The sequence below is a fragment of the Chlamydotis macqueenii genome, chromosome 9 (genome assembly GCF_036417535.1).
Source record: "Chlamydotis macqueenii isolate bChlMac1 chromosome 9, bChlMac1.mat, whole genome shotgun sequence".
Taxonomy (NCBI): Eukaryota; Metazoa; Chordata; class Aves; order Otidiformes; family Otididae; genus Chlamydotis; species Chlamydotis macqueenii.
Genome location: NC_141564.1, coordinates 9,189,726 through 9,204,477, shown reverse-complemented (window position 1 = coordinate 9,204,477; position 14,752 = coordinate 9,189,726). Strand labels below are relative to the sequence as shown.

General features: G+C 39.1%; 1 protein-coding gene across 1 annotated transcript in view; it reads right to left on the bottom strand.

The window, feature by feature from the left end:
- Window positions 1-14,500, bottom strand: part of MAP3K13 (mitogen-activated protein kinase kinase kinase 13) — a 55,223-nt gene extending 40,723 nt beyond the window's left edge. Inside the window, exons 1-2 of the mRNA XM_086754416.1 lie at window positions 14,381-14,500; window positions 11,207-11,352 (exon numbers count right to left, since the gene is read on the bottom strand). The gene's annotated coding sequence lies outside the window, so the exon portion shown is untranslated. The remainder of the gene's footprint in view (window positions 1-11,206; window positions 11,353-14,380) is intronic.
- Window positions 14,501-14,752: the final 252 nt, after the last annotated feature.

The following is a 14,752-nucleotide window of genomic DNA, read 5'->3' as shown; positions in this document are numbered from 1 at the left end:
ATCTAAATACTTACAAGGATTAAGATTTCCTATGTGATGCTCCATTTTCTTGTTTTAAAAAGATGGAAGGCAAAAAAAAAAAAAAAAAAAAAAAAGGAAGTGTTGCAAAATAAAAGGAAATTCCACCCACACAATCCTGCAGGCTGCTGCAAAGAAGCACAGAAGCGTGCTGACGTCACGGATTCATGAATGGATGTAAATCGGGCTGTTTTGAGATTCGACAGCGCTGGCTGGGGCTGCGCACCGCGAGAGGCAGAGGGGAGCAGGGGGGCAGCCAATCCACGCAGGCACCGCCGGTCGCCTTCTGCCAGCAAAAATCTGGGCATCAAACAACCCGAGCCCACCGGAGAGTCGCTCGAAAGGCCGGCCCATGGGGCTCCCTTGCCAGCTGGGAGGGCTGTGCGCCTCTGTACTACGTGTGCGAGGCCAAGGAGAGGACACTGAAAACAATTTGTTTGTAACTGAAGGGAAGCTGTTGGGTAAAATGGCATCACTGCTGCCATTCTGTGGAGAGGACCAGGCGAGGGCATCCTCTAATGCCTTCAAGTCATTGCTCTGGCAAGTTTCTGCCCCTCCGTACGGCTTGGATAACAACAGCATATCAAATAACAGCCATCTGTTACATGAATCAAATGTATTTAGTAGTCAGAAAAGGAGTTTATCATCTCTCTGGCTTCTTTCAGGGTTACAAACCCTGGGTATTATTATTAAAATAACTAAATATAAGCATGTACTGGAAGAAAGCTGCAGGGAGAACAATAGGAGGCTTGTATTTGATTAGTGATGCAAAAGCACCAACAAAATAAAAATAGGAGCACTAACAAAATCACGCATTCAGCTCTCATCAAACATTCCTAACAGTGGGCAGACAAGCTCACAACATCAGAAACACTGAGAAACAAAAATCGGAGCATGCATAGTTTCACACTCGTGGCTACGTAACAGACGGGGGGCACAATATCCACGAATCACTGCCTGCCAGCCATTTTCATTTCATTTTCAGTTCCATGCCAATGAATATTCTTAATTCTGCATTCCAGATGCAAGGATGCAGGGCATCATTTTGGACGCCCGAATAGATAGCAATGTTCTGGTGAACACACACAGCAGTAGCTATGATTAATTTGATCTGGACAGGGGAAGAGCACAAGTTTTGCCTTATTTTCGTATACTTGAAATATGAGGGATGAGCATAACCAGGAATTAACGTCAAGGTTTGAAGGAAAACCTAGGCTGTAAAGCTATGCAATTACACCATCTCAGGGTTCACCAGAATTCATCAACTTGGTCTCTAAAATGTCTTCTAAACAACTTGTAGCCTTCAAACGATTAAGATTCAGAAGCAAGTAGGAAGCAACTATGTCAAAATAGAATGTGCCATCTTCAGAGAACGTCTGAGAGAATCCCACCTTTCCTTATGGAAACTGGGTAACATAGCAAAATAAACCAGGACTGGATGTAACAACAATGCGGATCTGGGTTCAGAAAACAAGGATTTTGTGTCACTAGATACTGTGTGAGCCAGCTCCACTGATACTAGCTTGTGTGGATGGAGAAGGGCAGGATGCAGAAGTCTACCTGGAGGCTAATACAGCCACACCTACAGAGACAATACTTATCTAAAAATGTACTTCTATGAAGGGATAGGCAGGTTTATGTACGTATTAAAACAGTAGGGTTTTTTTTTTTTACATATCTTTGACATGGAAGAGGAAGAGATACCCAGGGCAGTACAGCCAGTTCTTCTCTTCTCCTGTTCTGTTATGCCAAAACACACCGTTTGGGAGCTACTGGACTCCTACCATCTGCTCCTCAGCACATCTTCGTCTCCAGTTGTACCATAGCGTATTATCAGATACTGCCACTTAACCAAAGAGTTGCAATGATAGGAATGTATTAGTATTCTCTGAATTCAAAAGCAGCCACAATAAAGTGAGCTTTGACTTTGGACTTCAGCTTTTTAATTGATCTTTATAAAGCTGGCCAGAGAAAATGAATGCATGTTTCTTGCTACCTATTTTCAAGGTCAAAGAAAGTGCAAGTTACCTTTTGCTGAAGAAGTATCTACTCTTTAAGAGCTAAAAGTCACAAAACACAAAGTATGAGATTTCTACTCAGAGTGCAACCGCTACAAATTGGGCATTATTATACACAAGGAGAAGCGGGAGTGGAGGTACAGTGAGAGACATCTCTTCTCCAAAGGGATAATTTTATGTAACGATTTCAAACCCCAGTTGCAACAGCTTACTTAGTACTTAGATTTGCTCTGACTCCCTGCCTTCCCTTCCCCTTGAGAGCCCAACACTCTGCCTTACAGCCAACATCACCCCCACAGTACAAAACCAGCAGCTTCCAGACTTCCTGGCATTTTCAAAACAGAAACAAAAATGGTAATTTACTGTCTTACCCTAAAGCAAAAAGGGATAAATTCAAGAACTAGAAGGGAGAGCACAGTACCACATGCAAGAAGTGGAAGAAAAGGAGAAATACTGCTATAGAACGAGAAAAGTCAGAATAAATACAGAAAGGAACATAATTTTCAGAGGTTTCCAAGGGTTAACTGCAGTGACATTTAAAAAAAAACACCCAGCAGAGAAAATAAGTGGGAACAAAACCCCGGGAGGTTTTCCAGAGGAGGAAAAGAAGATTTTCTCCTCCGTGGTGACTTGCTTCAGTATATCAATACTCAATTTCATCTATGTCTCAACAGCTCAGGTTAAAATTTTCAAATACAAAGGTCCTGAATTTAATGCAAGATAACTACCTTAACTCACTATGAAAAAGAAAAACCAATCATGGGTCTAAAATTGATGCCTGTTACAAGATTATGTTGGTTACCAAACAACAGCATTAGAAAACAGTATGGTTGTAACCAGTTACATATTTTAAATAATACACATTACAAAGCTCTTCCGATGCATCAGTGGCAAATAACTAAGTTGATCAATATTAGAAAGAGAAATTATTTTCCTCCCTCTCATTCAAACAAAAACAGTGGTAAAAGCATGGAACTCTGAAGTATCGGATGCCCAAACATAATTCTACGGATAAGTTTAGTTCAGTATTAACATGAGAACAGAAAAAAAAATGTACAAAGTACAACAAAGGTATAAGATATATAAAAAACCCAAAGTTCATAAGGGAATACGCAAGCGCTAAGGAAAAGTTCACAGGCAGCAGGATTGCTGGAAGGATATATGAGTAACTAAGTAACCAGACCACTAGGAGACATAGCAGGCAAAACCAGTAGTAATGGGTGCAAAAAGACAAGCTAGAAGTATTTTAAAAATATCTGTTCATCATATTTGAAAAAGACAAGATAATTAAGTATTTTCAAGCCAATTAGTAACTAATAGGAATGTTATAAAGCATCTGCTAGGCATAACATTTCAAGTTGGCACATCACATTAATTTGAGCACAGTCCTAAAATAATCATTTAACAAGTTCTCCAATCCTGTGACCTTCAATTTTAATAAACTGGCAAACTAGAAAAAAATTGCAGAAGACTGAGAATAAAAATATTATGCCAATATTCAAAAATAGCATACGTTTGCTATTTATAGGTGTTGGTAACTTGATGCTGATCTTGGCCAAAAATCCTAAAACAACCTTTGATTGGGAAGGATGGTTCTGCTGCATCGGAGCACAGGCCCATTCATCCCAGTGTCCTGTCTCTTATGGTGGCCAGTAACAGACACACAGGGAAGAAGAAAATGCCTTCTTGTGGAATATTCCACCAATATAAGCAGAAAATTAGAAAAGAGATGAAAGTGACTCAAAGGCTAATTTCCTAATTATACATCAACAAAACCACTCAGCATACACTTTGAGGTACAATAGAGACTCTTCTGTGAAAACTTTCTACCTGGATGAATAAATAGGTGAAGTGAAACAGCAAATGATTCTCTAACAGGAGAAAGTCTAGGTAAATATTTGCATAGATAAGATGGCTAGAGAGACATGCTATTGTCAAGTTCTAAAATCTGTGAAATCTTTGATCCACTCTTCCAACCCTGTAGTCATAAATTCCTCAATGTCCTAATCTTCAGCAGTGGGGTGAGTGACAGGAAGGAAGGAAAAAAATCATACTTAAACCATCAGATCTTCAGGCTTTTAACCAGAATCACCCTGGATCTGAGATTGAAGTCCTCCCTGCAAAGGCAGGTGAATGGGACTGCAATTTGAGAGGACCAGCACCAAGAGCTAGAAGCTGAGAAGCATGGACAAAGGAAAAGAGTAACTCAAAGATAAAAAGGCCCAAAGTGGGACATGTGCCATGAGAACAAGTGAGCTGCAGTTTGAGTCAGGGGCCCTAATTACAAGCCCTGTTTTAAAAGGAGTCTGTTTACAACAGGACCGCCACAATGATTTCAGACCCCATTCCTGCCTCGCTGCTCTTGTGGCAGCTGCTACGCTACCACGGCCCAGACCCTGTAAGCTGGAAGATGAGCCTCACACCAACTAAGGGGTTATCTTCGGGGTAGGATAAAGCTAGGGTGTGCACTTAGGTGATCAAGTTGCTGCTACACAGGCAACAGGGCTATCCCTGGAACAAGGCTCAGACCTTCTCAGATCGGAAGCAGCAGAGCTGCCTCTGCTCACAAAATACTGAGCCATGGTGAGACTTGCTTAAAAATTAAAGCAGAGAGCTGGAGATGGCTACAAACACATAGATACGCAATATCCGGAATGAAAGCCAAGTGTCTACCTAAAAGTTATTCAAACAAATTCATAGACACTTGTCCCACACTTGTCCCAGTAAAATCATCTTCTATACAGTTGCCAGTTGTTTTTTTGACTGAGTGTGCTCTGCAAGATAGGATGAGTAGGAATACCTAAGAATATATAATAACTCTCTTTAACCTTTTATTGTCTTTAGCAACATTCCAGGAACTTAAAAAAAAAAAAAAAAAAGACACTAAAGGCACTAAAAGACAATGACAAGACAAAACACATTATGTCTTCCCTTGTTTAAGCCTGAAGCTGGTATGGATTATTTTTTAAGGCGTTTCTCGGTGGTTTTCCCAGGAAGCCTACTCTCCCCAGATGAGTCCTGCCTTTCATGCTCCTCACCATGATAGAAGTCTGTAGTTTTAGAAAGTATGCCACTACAATATTAAGAACATGCACAGATGAGGTTGGGGAAATTCAAAAGACTATCCTTGCTGATTTTTATCTTCCTGAAGGAAGATAGCCCAGTTCCTCAGACATAACAAGAAGCTCTGGAACTCCATCAAAAAAGAAGACACTGCTACGTAAGATATATTAGAGTCTGTTTCCTTGCTGCTAAAAAGGCAGTTAATGTGATAAGCGAACAACGGTCTTCCCAGATTTACAGTTGTGGCCACCTGGCAGGAAGCACAAAGGAGACACGTGAAGCAGAACGTGCACGTAGACACCACCTGGGGAAGCTGCTAACTGAGGTCTTCCTCCTTGGGGTAACTCTCTGTCACCTGAAACTACATGGACTCAGGCCACATCCTCTCTCTTGGTCAGGAGTATGGGAGGGCACTTACATTTATTTCTTTCCAAGCTGTCCATTTGTTTGTACAAAACCTGTAGGAATTTTCTTATCTTAAAACATCCATCTCCAATATATGGTAGAAACCAGACAATGGGTTGTAAAATTATCAAGGAGAGGATGAACAAACAGGAAGTCAACCTAAATACAGATAGTGACATGTAAGGTAATACAACTAAAGACATGACAATGTGTTTATATGCTCTTTTTTTCCTCTAAAAATCAATTCCAGAAATCCTTAGCAGAGGCCCTGTGAGACAAGCAGATCTATTTGTTCAGGGAAACAGTCACTAACTAATATTCCTCCCAGAGAACATGCCAAAATGAAGTCTTCCATAACAATAATTAACTCTAATTGCCAGCAGTGAGAAATACTGAAAAAAATAAAAAAAGTAAAAATAAGTATGTATAATTAGCAGTTATAAGGGATACTTTTAAAGCCAACTGAGCTACACTCACCTTTCCTCTTTCAGGTTAGAAGTCTGCAAAAAAATGACAATGAAATGACCTGACAACGAAACCTCAGTATTAGTACCACATGGAAAGAAAAGTCCTATAATTTATGTTATTTCCATAAAAAAGGCATATTCTCACAAAAAGGCATGCATAAATGGGAAGCTATTGTGGGGGAGGAATTAATGAAACTGAGGAAGTGATTTTAAAATGTGGTACCACTCCTCAAAGCCAAGTTTTATTCAGAGGAAAAAATTCACGTGCACAAATATACAAAAAAAACCTGCTGAGCAGTTGTTTTGTAGATAAGGATTAGAGATAGAGAGGATCACAGACTGAGCATAAATTATAAATATCAAGTTGTCACAAACAAGGCAACTTCTATCCATTGACAGGAGTACAAATTCCCAATCTACTCAGTTTTGATAAAGCCTTTGGTAAAGTTCATTTTTGGGTCAGGCTTGTCAGGAAAGAGAAACCACAACAGAACTACAAGAAAAGATAGTTAATAAGGTGAGCTATGAGGGATGAGCAAGACAACTCATTGAGGTTGCTCAATCTGAACAGAGTAAAAAGAGATGGTAAGATTGAGATATGAGGTATTTCTATTAAATACAGAAATGGTTTCTGCAAAGAAAGAGGAAATCTATCCTCCACACCTGTGGTGAGTAGAAAAAGTAACGGACTCAAACTGCAACAAGGAAAATCTATTTAAGCCATTAGAAGAACTTTTCCAAATGGTAAATATAATGAAGCACCAGCCTAAGGAAGTCATGTTGCCTCCTCTATTAGGAGGTAAAGGAAGGAAAAAAAAAAAAAAAAAAAAAAAAAAATCTCACAAGAATTGTCCAGTAATAGTGATGATACTTTGACACAAAGGGGCAAGATGATGTTTTTGAACCTTTCAGGCCTCTTTTCCTATGAAGATATTGAAGTACTGAAAACTTTGCAGCAAGATCAGAAGCTAAAAAATTAATCTGATCTTTTGCAGTAAGAGGTCTTGCTGAATTAAATCTTTCCATTATTGCTACTGTTATACAACCTCTCTGAGGAATATTATTCAGATTTCTACCCAAAAATCCCTCCAAAAACTGCTGAAAGTCCATTAAGATAGCAGAGTTCAAGCATTTATAAGTCAAAGACTGCCAGAATAAGGCACTATATTTAGTACTAACAGTTTTCTCTGTAGTACTGTGATAAAGTTCCTTCAAGGACTGTGGATCAGCCTTATGTAAATATTCTTAAGACAAATAAAACCTGCTCAGCATCTTCCACCTAGACTAGTGTTAGTCCTGAAGCTATCAGTACCTTTTGCTTCAGAGCTTACTGTTTTTTCTTCTCCTTCCCAAGACACTTCTGTCACCCCGCTGCTAAATGCAGACCCTAGAAGAGTCCTCTTGATCTGCCTAAGGTATCACAACACAGAATTACTTAATGAAGAGTTACAATCATGATTAAAAGATTTTTGGTTAAGAATATTCAGATTGAGAACATTAAAATTGTTAGCAGTGGTGATTTCTATCCTTGTTTTCAAGCACAACATTGGACAATACAGCATGATATAGAAGGCACTCCAAAACAGGACACACTCAGGAGATGCAGTATGGCATACCAAATACTTGCTTTCTGAATTAAGTCACAGAGCTGACCTCAAGGGACAACCAAAAATTAAGAAGCCTCCACCAAAAGGGCACATAAAAGTTAGCCACTGTGCTAATACTCCAACTCAATCAAACCATCAACTTTGCATTTCACAGGATTTGCCCATTCAGGGAAAATAAGCATCACATTAGTAAATTCTAGTCATGGCTAAAAGAGAAAGAATGAGAGCCATGCTCAAAAACCCGTCAGCTAAAGCATTAACTCTGGGACCTTCCAGGACAACTCTTTCACAAGACTGTTTTATAACCTGCAGTCCTCCATAAGCAGAGTAAAAAAGGCAACTGCACTTCCCTTCAAGCAGAGAGATGTGAGCCTGCTCAAACTCCAACTTCCCCCTTATTAGTAATGAAAGGTTTACAGAAAGTGCTTGTATACTTTTCATAAAAGATATAATATACTAGAGGAAAAAAACATGACAGACTAGATGATTAGAAGCTTGCCTGGTTCACTTGCTCTCCTACTACACACCATCTACTAAATGTCATAGTCCGCCCTTATGGCCCGTACTTTCTACCCTTAAGCCACTACTACGCATATATCACTCCAATACAGAGTGCCTTGCCTAATAACTGAAAAAAATAAGATAAATAAGAAGCAGCAATGTTGATGAAGCAACTGATGAATTGTCGTTGATGAAGCAAGGACAGAGTAGCTCGTGCAACTAATTGCTTTCATTGAGATGAAACCAGGTTCAAATCAAGGGAGAATTTAATTCTTCATAAAACGCTTCACATTAATTATAACTCGTAATGAGAGACAGCTAGAGTCTAAACATACAGCTGCTCTGCCTCTACAGCACTCACCACTCCTCATAGAATGGGTAAAAATTGACAGCTTTTATACGAAGAAATTAATCCCAAAATGTACCTCCATCTCACATCTTCCTGCAATCCCACTCAGAGGTGGCTCAGGTACCTCCTAAAACTTACGTATCTGTAACTTTCTCTGCATGAAGTATCCCCCTTATGATAAAGATCACACAAACGTAAAGAAAATACATAGAACAAAACCATTTTCAGTCTCCTTGAGTGAAGCAACTAAATGGTTTTTTGCATTATGCATATACCTGTTCGCTAACTGAAAAACACTTTAGATAATTTTACAGTTAAAGAGACAAGAATAAGTGATTTTTCAGCTAGCATCTATAAAGAAAACAAAAAATATTTTTTTGAAAAAAATATTCCTTTAAACTTAATTCCCAAAAAATTAGAGAAGTTTTACATAATTTGCTCCTTTTTAGTTCTTCACACGGGTATATGCACGTCTGGTAACATACAAGTTTTACCATTTAATTTTTAATACACAAAATAGGTGTCGTTACACTAAAAAAACTGCATATATGACAGATTCAACAGATGATACATTCTTAGGAATAGCAATATTCAAAACACATTAACTATCACGCTAACATCGAAGGTGATCTACATTACAAAAAATATTGCAAGCTCACACTGATGCTTTAGAAGATTAGAGAATATGAGACAGAAAGAAAGAGATCTCCTGCCATTTACATCACATTTCAAAAGTGACAACGGACCATAAAGACTCATTTTGAGAACAGAAGGGAAGAAGAGTACACTTGACCAAAAGCCATCTTAAAGCTCCTAACCTTGTGTCCTAAGTGGCCTCTCTATAATGTTCAAAGTCATCCTTATGCAGCTGGCCACTCCTCAGAAAATTAAATTCTAGTCAACAGGATCAAGCTGTCCGAGACTGGACTCCTTGTCAATCAAAGGTTTTTGCCAAATACGCAGAGACTTTTGCCTCACAAGGAGCTTCCTAAAGAGGAAAGCCAAGTTTTCTCACAATACGAGCGAGAACGCTTTCAGTAACAGAAACTCAGAGAGCAGGTCAGTCAGACTAGAAACAGGAAGAGTTTATATACGGCCCTCTCTGTCTGCTGTGCCTTATTTCCAGGACTCCATTTAGCCCTCAATATCCAAATTGCAGCAAACTCTGCTCAGTGCTGTCTGGTCCCTAGGGAACTTTCCCACCTCTGAGGACTGGCTGCTTCCCAGTGTTACCCCAGTCTCCCTGCACAAGCTGCAGGCTCCTGGCTGCCTACTGCATCCCTCACTCCTTCCTCCTTCTCTGCCCTGCTCACCCTCCCAAAGCTTCTCTCCTGAAGCTGAACTTAGCAGTCACCTCCTCTACGATGCAGTCTCTGTCTTCCCAAAGACAGGCAGCACAACTGCAAACGTAGTACAAAACAAACAAATGCTGTCTACTGCAGAAATGCCAAGCTACTTTTTAATGAATCCACCTTCACTATAGCAAAACGGGCTGTGAGCTTGCTAAAGCAAGTCTTTGATCATGGCTGATACTTGCCAATGGGAAGTATCGGATACAGGACACCATAAATGCACGAGCTCTGCACTACCTATGGAAACAGGTATCAGACACAGAATCAGCAACAAGTGAGCCAGCTAATCCAAATACCAAGGCAGAGCAGTTTTCTCCATTAGTAAAATTGGACACTACTTTAGACATTTGACACCATTTTAGAAATTATTAATAGCTGCTTGAAAATAAACAAATAGCTAAAAACATACAGTTCTTACATTATTTAACCTATAACCTGCTCAGATTTCAAAATGAACCACGACTTTCTGCATTTCCTGGAACTTGGCTGGTGTCTCTACTCCAGCTACAACAGCCTGGATTCCTCTGAGGACATCTGCATCCTCCAGTCAGTCACCAGAGTCAGTATAATGAAAGTACTTCTAACAATAGAAAAATAATATATCAAAGTGTCCTGGTTCCGGCTAGGATAGAGTTAATATTTACCTGAGCTGGGTGGAGAACTGAAGCTGGTAGCCCCTATGGCTGGGATAGTTAACTAATTAGCTAACAGCTGGGGTTAATTTACCCAAATTAGCCAAAGGGCTATTCCATCCCATCTGACATCATGCTCAGTATATAAGTGAGGAGGGAGTCTCCTGCTACTTGGAAGAGACTGGATGTGGAGATCTGTTGTGAGCTATTGTACTGTATTTGTGTTCCATCACTGTTTTGTTTTCTTCTGTCATTACTGTTAAATTTACTTTTTGTTCAATCTCAACCCACGTGTTTGGTTTTTTTCTTCTGGTTTTCTTTTGTTTGCCAAATCTCCTCCTATTCTCTCGGAGAGTGGGGGCAGTGAGAGAGAGACTGCGTAGTCTGGTCCCCGTCGGGGCTGAACTACGACACAAAGTTATCCCCTCACAAAATCAATAAATCTGAATTAATAGATTCGAATGCTTTCAAAGTTCAAGTTATATTTGAAAAATCAAAACATTGCAAGACTAACTTCAACTCAGTCTATGCAAACACCCCTTTGGCACTTGTCCCTTCCTGTTCACTCACATCTGAACTGGATCCCGTTAGGTGTCTGCAACTGAGCAAATTCAGCAGAGAAATGGCTATGGGCATAATATAAAACAAGAAGGTAAACTTACCTAATTCCTACCATTGAAAGGAAAGCACACCTAAAACGTAAGGACAACTGCAGGAGTGAGTGCATAATTGTTTCACATCTTCTCAAGTTTCTGACTAGCTACTATGGTTTAAACGTCAACAACTGCTGATACCTGATCATTTTTCCAGATGCACTGAAAGCCCATGTCCTCTTGGCTTCCTGCACATGTGCCTCCTCTTCAAGTCAGATAAATCAAGCTGTTCTCTGAAGTTGCACCATGAGTAATATTCAGGACAGTCCAGTACTGAATTCTTCTCTCTAGAAAGAAGAACAAGAAAACTCAGAATCCTATTAACAAAAATATATTTAAACAAATGCTCCCACGATCCATCTGAAACATTCCATTAACACATCCTGATGTTATGTGGCACATTTAAATGCAGCAACAAACATCCAAAATTAAGTACGCACTTTCAAAAAGAAGCTGGGAGTAGAAAAATACCTCAACATATTTGGTACCTCTTTTCTTAGCATAGGTGTACATTGTATAATCCTTTTATAATATAATTGTAATCTAAATTAAGCAAGCAGCTCCAGTAAAAGAGCTCACAGCTTTCCATACTACAAAATTACATCATTCAGGATTGGGTTAGATTTTAAAATAACGTACTTCAAGATATCTATTAATGACTTTTTACACTTAATTTTACACCTAAACCCCAAGTTATTTGTTTTCCTAACTTTAAGCAAATTTTAGAAGAAGCATAAGTTATTACAGTCCTACAACTCATAATGCCATTATTCCTCTTGTTATCAGAAACATGCAAGCAAAGAGACAATAAATACTGAGATTTCCAATCCTGAGCTTACTGCATCTTCTTCCTGCCCCACAAAAATATAAAAGGCTGCAAGCCCTAGCCCAGTCCTTCATAAAATAAAAAATAATCAATCCTTTGAAATTATAGAACCGATTGATACTAGACTCTAATGCAAAGACTAAAGTAACTGGTCTTAAAAAGAGACTAGCTCTACCTGCAAACACTGTTTTCCTTATATCCTTAATCATCACAGACACAACAAGGCTAATACAACACTGAAGAATGGATTCAGTACACCAGCACAACTGGCTTGCCAGAATTAAGAGACTTTAGACAACCACAGCTAGCTGGCCTTGTGAAAATATAGGCACCATCTGCCCCATGTTATGCACCACGTGTGGTTCAGCTGGTCTCAAGACCACTCCAGAAGTTTAGCAAGTTCAGCACATTCCTAATTTTTTTCAGAAGAGTAGGCATCACATATTCCCCTCCCATGTCAAAAAGGTATACTTCAATTTAACCCAAGACTAACTTTCAGGATTATTTTTAAAATTATGTAGGAAACACAGTAATATGATCTATAACAACAGTTCTTAGTGGGACAGAAGGTGCCACCAGCGCTCTTGTAGAGGAGATAACAATGACTATCAGCAGGAGCTGTTTGTTTTTTAGGGGTCCCTCCCACTATCAGCACCTCTTGCACCCCTCCACCATCAGCAGCAGAAGGTAATTCTACAGGTGCCTCTAAGCCTCTTGCTGTGCTTTCACACCGCACTATTTAAGCAAGCAGCAGTGCTCCTTAGGAGATTTCTCCCATCTTACTCAATGGTTTGCAACGAAAAATAAACTCTTCAAAACAAATAAGTCAGCAGAGCTCTGCTGTACACTACCTCAGGGTGAAACAACTGGTCATCAATACCAGCATTATTCTAGTAGGAGCTGGTGCCCAAGCAGTTTTACAAAAGCACCCAGTCAGCAACTCACTGGCACCAGTACAGCGGCCACACAGACACGTCCTGAGAGTAAGACAGGGCCACAACACAAGCAAGAGTGAGATGTAGCATCCAAATTCCTTAGAAGTGCAGACATTTGACCACTCCAAAGCAGACAAACATGTATACGTCCTGTTACAGATCATATCAAACACCTGGCAAAAAACCTTCTAGAAATAGGGAACACACCACATAGGTATAGAGTTTAATTCCTAATTAGCACACTGCTGAGAACAATGTTTATTAAGCAGTTAATAATGCCTTCCAACAGAGGTAAGGAGGGATACTTTAAGATAAAAAACAGAGTAAGTATACATACATTCTAACAGTTTTGTTAGACAAACTTCAGAGTTTATACTATTTATATATTAAAAACGTAAATATTTGCCTTTGTTTACAAGACAATTACATAGTTCTATTACATTAATGAAAAAAAAAAAAAAACCCAAAGAGACAGTAATTACAAATTTAACCATTGTTTTATGGTGCATGTAAACACACTAAGGTTTATTTTCTTGCTTAAATAAACAAACATTGTAACTAGATACTACAGATGAAGCAATAATACAGACTCCAGAGAATCAAAATCATACAAAACCAGAAAGACTGTGTTTGATTACATTACAGTTTTAAACACAATTCACATATACAGAAAATAGTACATAAAATTTGAGACATGTTCATAGAAAAACATGAGACACTAGATACTTGAAGTTGGCAGAATGCCACTGGAATAAATTACTGAATTTCACATGAAAAAATACAGCCTTCTAAAGTCAGATTTTAAAACATCTTTTGATAATAAAACATCTTTTGATAACTGCTAGCAAAGGTAGGGATTGTTAGTACCCCAGACAAGAAATTACTTCTGGGGACAAAGGACTTTTATCACCAGATGAGTTTAGCTCTTCTTGCACTTCCATGTACAGCCACCTTTTATAGTACTTTATTGGCTTTTAACACTTGCTTTCCAGATTCAACCCGAAAGATTTTATGCATCTATAAGCCAGCACTGTGTATTGCAGATTTAAGCTCTTAAGAAGGCATAAATGCACTTACTCACTTGGTAAAAACCGTTAATATGAATAGAATAAGTACAAAAACCAAACGTATGTAATACAGAAATCATACAAACTGGAAACACAGTTAGAAAACATACCTGCCGATGGGATTTTTTTCCTTTTCAACATAATCATTGTGGGCCAACGGAATTCTTTCAATCTAGTATTTCTCATCCTAACAAAATACCAGTAGAAATCTGAGTATTTGGATTCAAACACTAACCCCCGCAGATGGATTTTGTTTAAAGAATGGAACAAACATATTTGCTTTGAAATGTTCTACTTGTGGTGAAAGCTGAGCTGTGCTGAAACCAATAGAACTGTTAGCATTGTTTTCAACAGAGCTAGAATTTCATTTCCTGTGCCCAACTTAAGATCTGTTAAAGATGCTGCTAACCACTATAACACGGTTTTGCACTCTCATGATCACATTTATAGTTCAAAATAAAATATTCTGTGCAAAATAAATACTTACAGGGATGGTTGCATAAACAGCATGAAAGTAGCAGCTGTGGCTGATTTCTTCAGAGAGTAAACTTTGTCCCCAGCCCAGTTGCTCAGTCTGGATGAATGCTGCTCCTGTACGATACCCAGGTCTTGAAGCCTTGGGAAGTTCCCATCCCAACTGAGCAAGGTTGGGAGGGTTTGTTATTTTAACTGTTGGCTGATAACAGCTTATCAGTAAGTTTTCAAAGGTTAAACTCAACATGCACGGCAAAAGTGCAAAGAAAGCACAAGAAAAATGTTGAATTAGTGTTCCCTCTCCTGCTGCAGCAGGTGCCTCCAGCAAGGGCCAGGACTATTTCATACACCACAATCTGCAGTGCAGCCCAGCAAAGAAAGTTAA